We start from the raw sequence: 14,707 nt of genomic DNA, 5'->3' as shown, positions 1-14,707 counted from the left end.
GGGCGTGACGTATGGGTGTGGCAAAATTCGAATTCTTGGACATAGATGGCGCCACTGGAAAACAAGAATAATCGCATCCCGCTGCCTTAACAGGTATACAAAGAGAGAGACATTGCCCGCTAGGAAGCACCTTGATTTCAATTTTAACTATTTTCACGAGGTTTTGTCAAAATTCTTTTCGTATTGAATTTTACTACTAATTTGAAATCTGTCCAGCAACCATTTCATCGCACAAACCATCGTAAGTATTTCAGCTAAAGAATATACATAGGGAAAAAAAAATTAAGTTCTAAAGCCATAATGTAAACCAGTCCCCTAAGATAGCAGCGGTCCCCGTATATAAAGAAGAAATCAACATTTAGGGGCTCAACAGCAGAAATTCTTGAAACAGGTTTGTACCCTTCTCTCCACCCAACCACTACTGGGGTTAGGGTGAAAAAAGTAAAGCTTTCTCTTTTTATTTATTGTTGGTTTGTTCTGCATTTTCACACTATTGATAAACACTGTACTATTAATTAAGATATTTCTCTCAGAATACATTTAAGTCTGCTGACACATTTTGACATAGAAAGAATAAAATGGCGGTTGGCGGGAGACAGCGTACGCAGCCATATATGTAAATTGATTGGCTGACTTTGCTTAAATCTGAGTCTGTTGCTCACCCTGTAAATCGTTTTTCTGTAATAGCGTAACTCACCGAACAATTCACCGACTTAGTCACGTACTCAAGGAGCTGGATTAATCTTTTCTACATTCTTTGATTTCAACATAGAAAAGGCAGCAGGTCAATTAAAATTATTTCCATCTAAGTTGGGAGTTTTTCTAAGTTTCCATCTAACTAATGTATAAATTTCCATCTAAGATAGAAAATTCTCTCCATTGCGTGCTATAATAATTCCTTGCACATTTCTCGAGCCCGTATAATATCTGTACTATTGTTTGAAAAACGCAAGCCTCGTCACCAATAATTGGTGTGGCCTAACTACCACTACAATCATTAAATATCAATTCACTAGTATTTAAGACATGTAAATTCGATTACATCTTGAGGTATTTTTTGATAGATGAAGGTTGAAATGATAGAGAGATCCTTTCCTCACATTGGTGACCCGGACGTGATATGAACTCGCCTACATAGAAAATATCGCCTAATGGTTCACATTGAATAGCTATTTGTGACTGCATCATCGGTTTCCTCGCACTCTCGCTTCTCAGTCTCATTTACATATAACGGAATCCTGCACACACTCCACTGCTAATAGCAACACCGGAAAGACCACGCACACAACGATAAACTTAATACAGCTGTCACGTCAAAACTCGGTGAACTTAATACAGCTCTCCCCTCAAGCACTCAAAATCCTGTGAACTTAATACATCTCTCCCGGTCTTTCGCCAGAGCTGCAACTAGTGGTATCCGTTCATCGAATTCTATTCCTGATAAAATTCTGGTGGTGGAGTATAGTGGCGTAACTACCACTGCGATTATTAAACATCAATTCACTAATATATAAGATTTGCTTATTCGATTCAATCTGGAGGCACCTTTTGATAGATGAAGAAGAGCATAGTCGTTAATACACTAACCACAATTGGTACGATACTAAAGCCCTCTTCATGTTTAAAATATTCCATCATTTCATAAAGGATCAAAAATAAAAAAATTTATAATAATTACTATGTACCTAAGTTTTAATTTTATAGAAATGCAAAATTATTAAAAATAAATCTTTAATGTATAACTAACTATTCAACACTACTTGAATAATTACTTAAGACAACCTTGCATAATTTATAATAACTATAGTGTTGCCAATGGATGGAGAATTATATATATACTAATGGGCTGCACCCCCTGCTCGCTAACGCTCGCGAACCCCCGAAAATTGTTACTCAAACCAAGTTCGCTTCGCTCGCTACTAGCTTGGGCGCATTGCAAATGTACAAAATTCTAAGAATTTAAAACAATCATTCAAATCCATATAACAACTTTTTTTTAAAAAAAAATTACCTCTTTTTAGTAAATAATAAGTCATTAAAATAAATTTGAATTCAAATAAACGACATGTAATTCGTTAAACCTATTAGAAATGTGCTACAATCTTAAGTATAAAATCTGTGTATGAAATTTTAAGATAAAATTTCTATAACTGATATCTCTTTAAAAAGGTTAAAATTTTGGCTATAATTAAGTCTATTAAAAATTGAAATAAGTGAATTGCAATGGAAAAACCTGCATAAGCAAATAAATTCTAGTAAAACAAATAAATTCGTAATATAAATCAAAAATCGTCAAATAAATTCGCGAAAAAAAGAGCTTTCGACAAAATACTAAAATAGAGATCGATCGACAAAGACTACTTCACTCACTTCTGCCTAGCTTATGCTCTCTCTGGTTATTTCAGTTTCCGTTTTTAAAAGCGCTATATGTTGAGTCATCTCAGCTAGATTTGGCATGTGACATTTTTAGCGGCAATCATGGGTCGATTTTCCAGCGTTGCCATTCGGGGAGTTGTAATGAGGCTTTTTTTTTGTCGCCGTGTAAGAGAAATATATATATATATATACACTACTAGTCATTAAAATATATTGTGGGGAGTGTAGTTATCGACAGTGTCAACCTTTATCTATGAAAAGAAACCCCACCCTAGAATCGAGTTAACATGTCTTATATACTAGGGAGTTGGAATTATATTTTTGTAGTGGTAGATAAACTACAGTACTCCAACACCAGAATTTTATCAGTGATAGAATTCGCTGAATGGATACCACTAGCTGATATATTGCCGTTTTGTGAGAAGACGAGAGAGTTGTATTAAGATCACGGTCCTGGTCACTCCTATGCGGCATTCAGCAGCCGAGTGTGCACGTTGTGTGTGATCGAGACAGAGAAGCAATGGCGTGAGGAGGACAATATCACAAGTTTGAAGTCAACTGTTAAATGTGAACCATCCATCGAAGTAGATGTGTTCAAATCGAAGTGGGAGTTTCTGCCACGGTGAATATGTTCACATCTCGTAAAGGTCACCAATGTGGGGAAAGTTATCGACAATGTCAACCTTCATCTACGAAAAGGTACCCCACCATAGAATCGAGTTAACATGTTTTATATACTAGGGAGTTGGAATTGTACTTTTGTAGTGGTAGATACACTACAAATACATAATAAATATGCATTTAAGAGAAATAAATAAATGTATATACATGTAAGTACACTACTGACTTTATTAAAATTGCTACACCAGGAACGAATGCAAGTAACAGAACGATATTTATTGGGCACATGCATTATAGTTGAAAGAACAAGTGATTAAATTTTCAGGAATTTTGGATGTATAGATCCTGAGAAACCAGTACTCGGAGCAGCATCCCTTGGCAGCAATTACAGCAGTTATTCTCCTGGGCATCGAGTCGAACAGAGATTGGACAGCATGGACGGGTGCAGCATACCATGCAGCTTCAACATTATGCCACAATTCATCGGCCGTAGTGACTGACGATAGGTGGCGTGTCCGTCATTCGACAACCATTGACCAGACGTTTTCAATTGGTGAGATATCAGGAAAACGTGCTGACCAGGGCAACAGGCGAACATGTTCTGAGTCAAGAAAGGTCAGGACAGTGCAGTCAGCATGAGGTCGTGCATTGTTCTGCTGAAACGTAGCGCTATGGAGGCCTCGAAGATAAGGCAGAGCAACTGGCCCTAACACATCAGAAATGTTGCAGCTGCTGTTCAAAGTGCCGGCAATGCGAACAAGAGATGATCGAGACGTGTCTCCAATGGCACCTCATACTATTACTCCAGGTGATGGGCCAGTATGACGATGTCGAATGCAAGTTGCCAATGGTCGTTCACCACTATGTCGTCTAATACGGATGCGGCCATCATGATCCTGTATACAGAACCTGGATTTGTCTGAAAAGACGATGTCGTGCCATTCCTGCGTCCATGTTCGTCGTTGATGCAGCGTCAAGGGTCAGCGCCGAAGTCATGGTCACCGTGCTGACAGTTCGTGCTATTGAAAACGTCGTTGAACTGTTCATGTAGACACTTGTTGATTCAGGGTTCGTGACGTAGCTGTACGATCCCTTAAGGCCATGTGGATAATATGTCTATCTTCTCGGTTGTTAGCGATGGGGGGCCGCTGAGATCCTGCACGGCGTTCCATATGAGGGTCATGAACCCATCGATTCAATATTCTGTTAACAGTCATGGAATGTCGAGCAACGCGAGCAGCAATACTTCAGTATGATAAACCGTAATCCCCGTAGGCCACAATTCGACTTCGATTAAACTCAGACGCGTGCTGGCAGGCATTTTTCTTTCTGACACGGGGCATAACAAAAACTTTTTTACCCAAGAGCAACGCTCAAACTCAATTTCTGTATGAGAAACTTACTGTCAAATCTCTTTTTTCATACACATCGTACTGCTTTTCATGAATGCGCTGATAAGCTAATCATTTGCTTACCAAAACATGCTTCATCAGTCCTGCAAATTTCATGTTCATGGTGTAGCAATTTTAATGGGCAGTAGTGTATATGTCAAAAAATTTAGTTTTTATTTGCAGTTTACTGAATAGCTTATAATGCCGTAACTTTTTGGCCTTATTTGATTCACCCTAAACTAAATATGCAGGAAATAATTGGTTTGATAGTAAAAGTTTTGACCTCCTTGTGTCTAAAATCTATCTAAGAGGGAAGAAATTTAGAATTTCCTGCATAAAGATTCATCTTAAATTTTTCTAATAAAAAATTTCATAATTTTGAGGGAATTGCCAAATGAAAAGCTTCCCTTCATTCGCTGCTATTTATCCTAAGTTTTGAAATTATCAGATGTGTCATTTTTAATTATTGTATTTTCCAGGTAGCTGAAGTTAACGTTCAGGATGATGTACCAGATTACAATGATGCATGCGAGCAGTATATTTCATCATTTGAGTATGGCTTAAAAAAACAGTTAGAGAGCTTGAGAGTTCGGCCTACTTTTTGTATTGCCTTTGCTTCTTATTCTTTTTTGGAGGATTTCGAGGTATATTATCCGACTTACATATTTGGTGAACCTGATTTAAAGAAATTCAAAAGAGAGAGTAATCTTCACAAGAGAAAGTACCTTAATTCAGGTAATATTGTGTATGGGGAGGGGTCTTTCAGAAAGTAAATTTCCCAAGGTCCATTTAAAAAAAAAAATGAAACATAATTTTTTGGAAAGACATGGGGGGGGGATTGCAAAGGAATTGTATTCTTTGACAACGATAGGTCTCGCACATCTTTTGTAGGATGAACACATTTATTGGATCTTAGATCCCCCATCATTTATTTCAAAATTTACGGAAGTTTTAAAAAGGAAAAATTGAAATTATAATGAAGACCTCAAATTGTTTTGGGGCGAGTTTCTTTTTTTCTGATAAGGATCAGGAGTTCTGTAAGAATGAGGTCATGAAATTGCCAGAAAGATGGCAAAAGGTCACCAAACAAAATGGAAGATATTTGACTGACTTAAGTTTATTTTTTGCATAGAAAAAAATTGATATTTATTGCACTGGCTTTTATACAATAATTATTAACCTACGAATCACTAAAAATATAACACACTGGTATAAGTTTTTGTAGTCTAGTAGAGTAATGGAGCCTCCTCTGCACCCATAATCCGTAGACATCTGGGACAAACCATTCAGATCAAACGACGTGGAATATTCCGTTTTTACTGCTTCACTCGATGCTGCAAATTACACACAAGAAAATCTACACCAGAAATTTCACTGTGAATTGTTTGACCATCCATCTTATAGTTCAGATCTTGCTCTCAGTGATTTGCATTTGAAAAAAATANCTGCCCGATATACATTTGCCCGGTATACCCTACACCAGAGGTCGCCAAAGTGGTCTATATAGACCCCCAGGGGTCTATTTAACATAAGCGGGGGTCGATCTGAGCCAGGGGTCGATCCGAACCGGAAGGGTCGATTGGTCGAAGGATTATCTGTATTTTTCAGATATGTGACAATTAGAAATAAAAGAAGATTTGGAAATATATACAAGTAATCTTCAAAAATTGAGCGACGATTTTAAACTGCGTTTTGTTGATTTGGAAAACATCGACATCCTTGATTGGATTATTGTGCCATTTTCTGCTCAAATTGAAAACGTGGACATCAACCTGCAAGATGAGCTTGCTGAATTATTATGGGGATTTGAAGCAAAGACGCTTTTTAAAAATTTAACAATAAGCAAATTTTGGACAAATATAAATATAATGCAAAAATATGNACGTTTGCCGTATGTACAACTTTACGAAATAGCTCAGCCATTTATGATAGCATTTCCAAGTTCTTATATGGTTGAAGCCGGTTTCAGTCACGTAAATTAAATCTTGACTAAAAACCGAAATAAATTTAATGTGGAGTTTCGAGGGGATTTAGGATTAAAATTGACCAATTTTGAACCCAATATAACGAACCTTGCAAAAAATTAAAGAAAAATAACACCAGGCACACCCATGTAATTGATTAAGAAGCGATAAATCCGTAGTTACTTTACTTATTATTTCTACTTACTTATAATTACTTATTATTTCATAAATATTAAGGTATTTACATCTCAACATTAATATATTTTTCATAAAACTATTGTTACACTATGCACTATTGCTTTAATAAATGTTCAAAATCATAAAATAAGTGTACAAACACAGTATCTAATAGAGTTTTATTTTAATTAACAGAAAATTAATTCATGGGGGTCGATGGAGATTTCGAAGAATTATGTAGGGGTCGATGATCAAAAAAGTTTGGCAACCCCTGGCCTACTTCGATGTTCATATCGATTAGTTGACTTGCTATTCGTGATTTTGACATCGGCTTCCACGCACTGTTGCTTCTCAGTCTCATTTACACATAATGGAACCCTGCACACACTCGACTGCTAATAAAAGCACTTGAGAGACCACACAACCGTGAACTTAATACAGCTGTCCTGTTAAACACTCAAATTCCGATGAACTCAATACAGCTCTCCCGGTCTTCCGTCAATACGGCAGCTAGTGGCATCCGTTCATCGAATTCTATTCCTGATAAAATTCCGGTGGGGGACTATTAGTAGCGTAACTACCACTACACTTATTAAACACAAATATATAAGATTTTCTAACTTGAGGTGATGGATGACGATTGGCATAGTCGTTAATACCCTCCCCACAATTGGTATGATACTAAAGCACTCTTCATGTTTAAAAATTTTTCAACCATTTTACAAAGGATCAAAAAAAAAAAAATGTATAAATAATTATTACGTACCTAAGCTTTATTTCTATAGAAATGCAAAATTATTCAAAATAAATACTTGATGTATAACCACTATTCAACACTACTTCAATGATTACAACACTACTTCAATGACAACCTTGCAAAATTTATAATAACTATAGTGTTGCCAATGGATGGAATAAAATATATATAATAAATATGCAATTAAGAGAGAGAGAGAGTAAGAAAGATATGTATATATATATGTGTGTGTGTGTGTATAAAATGTATCGATAAATAATAATACTTCCGTTAATCGTGTTATAGTACAAACATCTTAGTGAAAATGAGTGTTATATTTTAATACAATTAAAAAACAAAAGAACGAAAAACACGAGCTGCAAAAAGTATTTCTATAAGCATAATATTATACTGAAAAAATCGTAATTGTAGTAGTTAAGAAAGTATCTATATAGCTTATTAAGAGCCTATTATTTAGGTAAAAAATATAAAGTAGGAATGAGAGTTTTGTTTTCAGTTAACTTTTAAACAATGAATAAGTTGTAAAAGCACAAAACCATTTTTTTCTCTGAATCAATGTATAGCATTATTTCGAAGTAAAAAGTACAGCATATAAGTTTGCAATTATGAAATATTTCCAAATCACCGTTAAAATGCTATTGCTTAAGATTACTAAAAATCAGTAAAAATGTTTTTTATTTATTTATTTAATTTTTAAGGTGATACATTCTTTATCCGCTGTTGCAGTGAAACCGAAGGCATTTTTATTTATTCATGATATATCAATAGAAAAATATAGAAAACGAACTTTATTTCACCTTAATTTCCTCTTACAATCTTAAGCTTTTGTATTTATAGCAGACATGTGCGAGTGACTACCAGCTAGGTTATCTCCCTTCTTACAAAAGAAAAACACAATTCAAGATTTCCAAAGTATACCTCAAAAGAATGCGTTTTTGGCGAACACATATATACCATTCCTCTGTATTACTTTTTTTGACCACTATCAGTTAAAATTAACATTCAGTGTTATCAATGGCGTCAAAATCTATTGCAGGCTATATCATGGGAGAAAATATTTACCACAAAATTTTCTTTCCTCTCATTAAGTAATTTAAGGCCAGGATAGCCTGGTTGGTAGGGCACTGGGCCCATGTCCAAGAGTTCGTAGGTTCGAACCCCGCTGGCCGAAGACTTACCGTGTAGTAAATGGTGACTGATGCACGTTAAATCTGTCTAGTCGCAAAGTCCTTAATGTTTCTATAACAAATCAATACCTCTGGGGGTTTTGATTCAGGAGTTTCCTTGTCTTCTGGATTGGTTCAAAATTATAAGGATACCCTAGTTGTCGTAAACCCAAAAATTGGGTCGACTATTCAGCGGGATATAAAAATTATTTTAAAAAAAAGTAATTTAAGAGCCTTGCTGGCTCAGGGGAAAGAGCGTTCGCCTTCCAATGAGGTGAACCATCGGGTTCAAACCCCAACGATGGCTAATCGATAAGAATTCCGCACCCGGCTCGCATTGACCACAGTGCTGACGTAAAATATCCTCAGTTGTATACGAATAATAGGTTCGAGTCCCCTTGACATCAGGCTAACCGTGGGAGGTCTTCGTGGTTTTCCTCCTCCTTATGTAACGCAAAAGCGGGTCATTTCCATGAGAAAACCTCCACGAAGGCAAATACTTAAGCCAGTAGTTTCCTTGTCTTCTGAATTGGGATCGAAATTACAATGCTGCGGAGTTCGTAAACCCTAAATTGGGTTGACTGTTCCACCTCGGTTATAAAATAGAGAATAAAATATTTCAAAGAGAGCCTCACTTGCATAAAAATGTATGAAACTGCTTTCTCTGAAGTAACTTAAAAATAACTTTTCTGGCCAGTTTTTTTTAAATATCATATCTATGTTTCAATTTATGTAAACTTCTATGTCACATTCAATAAGGATTGTTTAACGCACATTGCCTCAAAATGTCACGCTTCTATTTTCATGCGATTTTAAAATAGACACAAACCGAAAATCATGCTGCACCTTACCTTTTAAAGTGCTGTAAATTTGTTCAACCTTACATTTTGTTTCTACATTTGTTTGCATTTTTGAGGATTCTCCCAGATCAGTAACCCCCAGAGGTATTTGTAATGGGAACGTGGAGGACTTTGTGACCCGACAGATTTAGCGTGCATCAGTCACCATTTATTATCTTCGGCCGGAAGGGATAGAACCCACGACCTCTTGGATAGGGGCCCAGTGCCCTACCAACTGGGCTATTCCCGTCCGATTGAATAAATTTGACGATATATTACATAAATATAGAATATTTATTATATCAGGTATTACATTAGCATATCATAATAATGAGACCAAATTATTAGACGCACTGTAGTGTTTTAATAATGATACGTTTTGCACGAGTTTATAGGCAATACTTTTATAGTTAAACATACATGTCATGGGTTTTTAATACAGGAGATTTTTTTACATACTTCCTATTTGTATTTATTTTCAACGTATTGCATTACAAAGTTAACCAATTGATATACGAACGCAAACAAGTTGTAAAATAATTTCAGCCGCTTAAAAACAATAAATGCTAGCGCTCCCGTGACACAGGTCCTGGGTCCGATCCTAGGGCCGGGCAAGGTTGACTCATCCTTTCATCCCTTCAGTGGGTTGATAAATGAGTACCAAGCATGCCTGGGAACTAAACACTGGGGGTTCCGCGTTTGGCTGACAACCCAACCGGAACATCTGTTTCTGCACCCCAGAGCCCAAGATCAAGAAAACTGAGATGGGCACAGTAGGCCTTGGCCCTCTATGGGTTGTCGAGCCACTGAGTTTAGAGTTTAAAAACAATAAAGCTATGTAGTATCACCTGATGATTAAGATTTTGCATAGAATCTTTATAGTGCGTCTAATAATGGCCAGGTACTGTACATCTGTAGGTTAGAAGAGAATTTTCCAAGAAGGGTTTTTTCCCGCGGTAGTGTTCCACAAATACCTAGCTTCTGAAAGAGGTCTATATGTCAAAAAAACACACATAAATAAAAGTAGCAAGCATATTTACTTAAGTGGATATCTTTTCCTTATGTCTAAGATTTGGATCCCATATTAATCGAATTTTTTTTTAAAGTTTGACTTTACCACTTTAGGTTAAAAAATTAGATGTCTCCAGTTATAAATCTTAATATTTATATTGAAATTTTTAAAATTGAAATTTAAAAAAAATATGAGCGATGAAATGTTTGAATACTGTCTCTTTAAGGAGTAAACATGCTTCTCATTTATTTCTTCGAATTAAATCACATAATTTACAGTCCATAGGTGAAGAATTTTTTTTTATAAGAACTAATTGTTATTTTTAAAATCCATATCATCGCCTATTTCGTTACGATTAACATCTATTGAAAAATGTACTTAAATAAAATAATGTGGTTAACAAATTATTCTCAATTTTTGGTGGTAAATATCGACTTGAAAGAAAATAACAATAAGGAAGTAATTACGGGGATTGGTGATAGGTGCGAGCAGGGGACAGAGCATCCTAGCCTTCCAATTAATTAAGAAAAATCGTCTGCAGTTTAAATATCAACAGTATGTGATGCTGATTTTATGGGAAAATTATCTTTCACTTACACTGCCCGAAAAAATGGAAGTAAAATGTTCTGATGTCGGAATTATTTCTTCGTGATTCAAATTATTACTTTGAATGCAAAAGGAATGCATACGAAAAACATTCGTTTTATTTTTAAATAGATTCTAATAGAAGTTACAAAGTAGCAAACGGAAAGGTGAGAAGTGATGCAATATTTAATCTTAAATGATTACTAACCTTTGCCTCATCCTAACATCTGTTTAAGTTCACAAGAAATGCTTCAAAATACAGTTATTAATTCCAAAAAGTTTCTTTTTAGGGAACGTAATCCATAAAGTAAGTAAGATTGTTTTTTTTTATTGCAGTTATCTCCACAGGAGGTATTTTATTCTTTTTTTTCTCGAATTTTAAGAAAAATTCTCGGGGTTATTTTTATAAGCTATTAACAAATAAAATTGTTTTTGATGAATATATTCGTGCATTTTTTTAATTTAATAAGTGTTTGCGGGAGTTTTCTCTGAATGAGTTTCGTCTGTAGAACAAGTATGCGATTGTCAGACAGTATGACCTAAATATAAGATATTACAGTTTTTTTTTTGTGTGATGCGTACGTTATAACTAAAAGGCACTTTAGAAAAAATATCTTCCATGAGTTTAAAAATAATTTTTAATGTAATTTTTATGTGAGCAAAATTGCATCTTCTATTTAAATTTGATTAAAAAATTATTAAAATTGCACAACTACGAGTACTATAAAGCAGTGGTTCTTAACCTTTTTAAGCTGCGACCCGAATTTGAGAAACATGTTCATGTCGCGACCCAAATTTGAGAAATATGTTCATGTCGCGACCCAAAAAAAAAGTCAAACTTTTTTCATTGCTTTATTTTAGATCGTATTTTTAAAAAATCTTCAATCCTACGATGATTTTTTTTAACTTACAAATTTTTTATTTATTTTTTTAATAATAAAGATAAACAAAAGTACTTTTCGATCCAAGGAAAATTTAATTAATAATCAAGTGTTTTTAATAATTTTTATTGACCAAATTAAAATATATTTATAACTTTTTGAAAATAATTGACATTTTAACTTATTCCAAAAAAAAAAAAAAGAAATATCAATACATATGTTAAGTCTTTTAAATTTTAAATGCAAGTCATACAGTTTTAATGAGAACCTTGTGCTTGAATAGATTTTGAAAGATCTTCAAACCTCGGTTGAATGCTTGTCAAGGAGCAACTTATATCTATTTCAGGATTTAACTTGTTCCGGTAATTGTTTTTGATTGCACACAGAGCCGAAAAACTAGCCTCACACATATATGTTGTTGAAAAGGGCAATAATACTTTTAGGGCTTCTTTAACAATTATTGGCTTTTCGGTTTTTAATTTTAACCAGAAAGCACATAAAGATTCAGTGTTTTTGTAGAAATTGTATCGAAGTGCTTGGCCACTTTGTATTTCTATTAATTGTTCTTGAAATTGATTAATATTAACAAATTCCTCATTCCTCATTAAGCATAGGCTGAGTAAGCCACAATGACTTCTTCTAGGAGGTGTTGGTATTACTTATGATTTGGTGTATTACTAACTTCTTTGGTTCAACTCAGCGCGACCCAAGAAATATGCTTCACGACCCAATTTTGGGTCGCGACCCATAGGTTAAGAACCGCTGCATAAAGTATCTAAGATAAAGTCAAAAGCTAAGGAAGCTAGAGTTGCGATTTTCTTGCAAATGCATGGGAATTAGATTATTTTTCCCGATTAGAGGATTCCAAGAGTTTCATGTTTACATAACATATCTACTGTGCCCCAAAACTACTTGGCCGATAGTGATTCACAATGGTATGTATTTCTGCGAATCAACCCATCCAATTTTTTGGGTTTGCGACTATTAATGTTCCACTCCGTAGCCTTGTAATTTTGAACACAATACTGAACACAATCAATTCCTGATCAAGTATTGGGTTAAATTTGCATTCGGGGAGGACTTTTTGATAGAATTAACCCGCATTTGCGTTACATGGAGAGGAAAATCATGGCTCTGAAGTTATGAAGTTTGGTGATTGTAAAATATGAAATTAACTGGAAACGAAGTTTTAAGGAAATCAATCTCTTCACTGATCAATGGTAACTTATGTAATTTTTATATATGAGGCCTAAAATGTTAAGGCCGGTTTTTTAAAAGTTGGATAGAGAAATTAGGAAAAAGCTGGAAATTTTTTTTAAAAAGTCGCAGTTCAGTTTAGACTATTTTTGGGGTTGACCAGAAGTTTGACCTCTCACCCGAGTCGAATTTTAGACTGCCTCCCGAATTTATTGACGGTTAAAAGTCAAATACGGGTAAAATTTACTTACTTTCATAGAGACAATTATTTATTTATTATTTATTTTTGCCATGAGTCAATCATAAGTATTTATATCCTATTGTTCTGAACGTCACAAAAAAAATTCTGCCAATCAATGTGTTCTTCCTTAGACCTTCAGTTTTAACCCCCAAACCTTAAATATTTTTTTTACGAAAATAAAAAAAAAGTAATAAAGCAAATGATTAAAAATTTTACATTCAGAACATTTTCAGAACCAGAAATTTTCGACAAAAAAGAAAGAAAATAAATAGAAAAAAAAATGTCAACCTATCCTGCTTCTTTTGCCTGTTTATCAAAAAAAAAAAATTTTTTTTTTAATAAAAGATATTTAATTTTTTTAAAAATCTTCATTTTGATGCGCTCAGACTGCGTATCGTTGAAGTAACAAACGCTTTTTGTTTTATCAAAACTGTGACTTTTCATTACATTAAAATTTGCGTCTTTTTTTCGAATTAGCATTGGTGACGCCGGCTAAAGATCGGTAAACAAAACAGTCACTCTGTTAAAACATGTAATTACTTAAATAACATGTTATTTGTTAAAAAGTGTAACCATATAGGATCTTATAAACTTAAAAAACAGCCTTAAGGGATTTTTCCCTAATTTTATTGATTACCCATTGACAAAATGGTTCTTTGGTTCGAATTTCATGGCATCCTCACTTTTCAACTGCAATAATCAAGAGTAATAGTAAACAGTGCGCATGCGTTGCTATGGCGACCGCTGCTGTTTGATAATTTCTTTTTTTCACTTTTAATTTTTTTCTGTATTAAGTTGATGAGTTTATTTTTGAGATAGGGGACCAGAGACATCCTGTAAATACTTCTTGTGTTGTGAATAAAAGAGAATTTCATCATTTGAACGATATTTTTGTAATTATTGTTTTAATTAAGAATCAGAAATTCTGACCTACAGTTCAAACTGGATCGTTTTCAATACTAATTCAGGTGAATATCACTAATGAATAGGTTTCCAAACTGATTGATACGGTCCCAAAGGTTAGAGTTGAAGCAAAAAAAAACGATGCCTAGGCCTAAGCTTACCGAGGCTAAAAAAACCAAAGCCAAAGAACGGGGCCAAAGCCGTAGACGGGAATACCTTAAGCGTTATACACAAAAGGAAAAACGAAAGGATTCCGTTCGCAAACGCATGGGTGAAGCCCGTTTGTCAGAAAAGTTCCAAAGTGGTTGACAGAGTTGAATCATACCGAAGAGCGAATGGAGGCTCTCCGAACCACTTTCATGCAAATACGAGACCTGGATGCTGATCACCAGGTATGGGATAAAAGGATCCATTGTCAACGTACCCAATGACTCCTACGAGACCGTAGACTGTCTTCCGCACAATATAAATGATTCATTCACTATTCATGTAAAATTGAATACAAGTCTAGCTTTCAAATCCCATTTCATGTATGAACTTGTGAATCCGAAACGGGTGTATGATGCAGCTTACAATCTCCTTCAAACACCATTGTAC

General features: G+C 34.8%; 1 protein-coding gene across 1 annotated transcript in view; it reads left to right on the top strand.

Annotated features, from left to right (window-relative positions):
* The first annotated feature begins 11,132 nt into the window (after positions 1-11,132).
* The window catches only part of LOC107446202 (carboxypeptidase N subunit 2-like), a 23,012-nt gene continuing 19,437 nt past the window's right edge, over positions 11,133-14,707 (top strand). The window contains exon 1 of the mRNA XM_071184453.1: positions 11,133-11,195. The gene's annotated coding sequence lies outside the window, so the exon portion shown is untranslated. The remainder of the gene's footprint in view (positions 11,196-14,707) is intronic.

Source organism: Parasteatoda tepidariorum, chromosome 8 (assembly GCF_043381705.1).
Source record: "Parasteatoda tepidariorum isolate YZ-2023 chromosome 8, CAS_Ptep_4.0, whole genome shotgun sequence".
Lineage (NCBI taxonomy): Eukaryota > Metazoa > Arthropoda > Arachnida > Araneae > Theridiidae > Parasteatoda > Parasteatoda tepidariorum.
The sequence above is the reverse complement of the archived record's forward strand: the minus strand, read 5'-3'. Positions and strand labels throughout refer to the sequence as shown.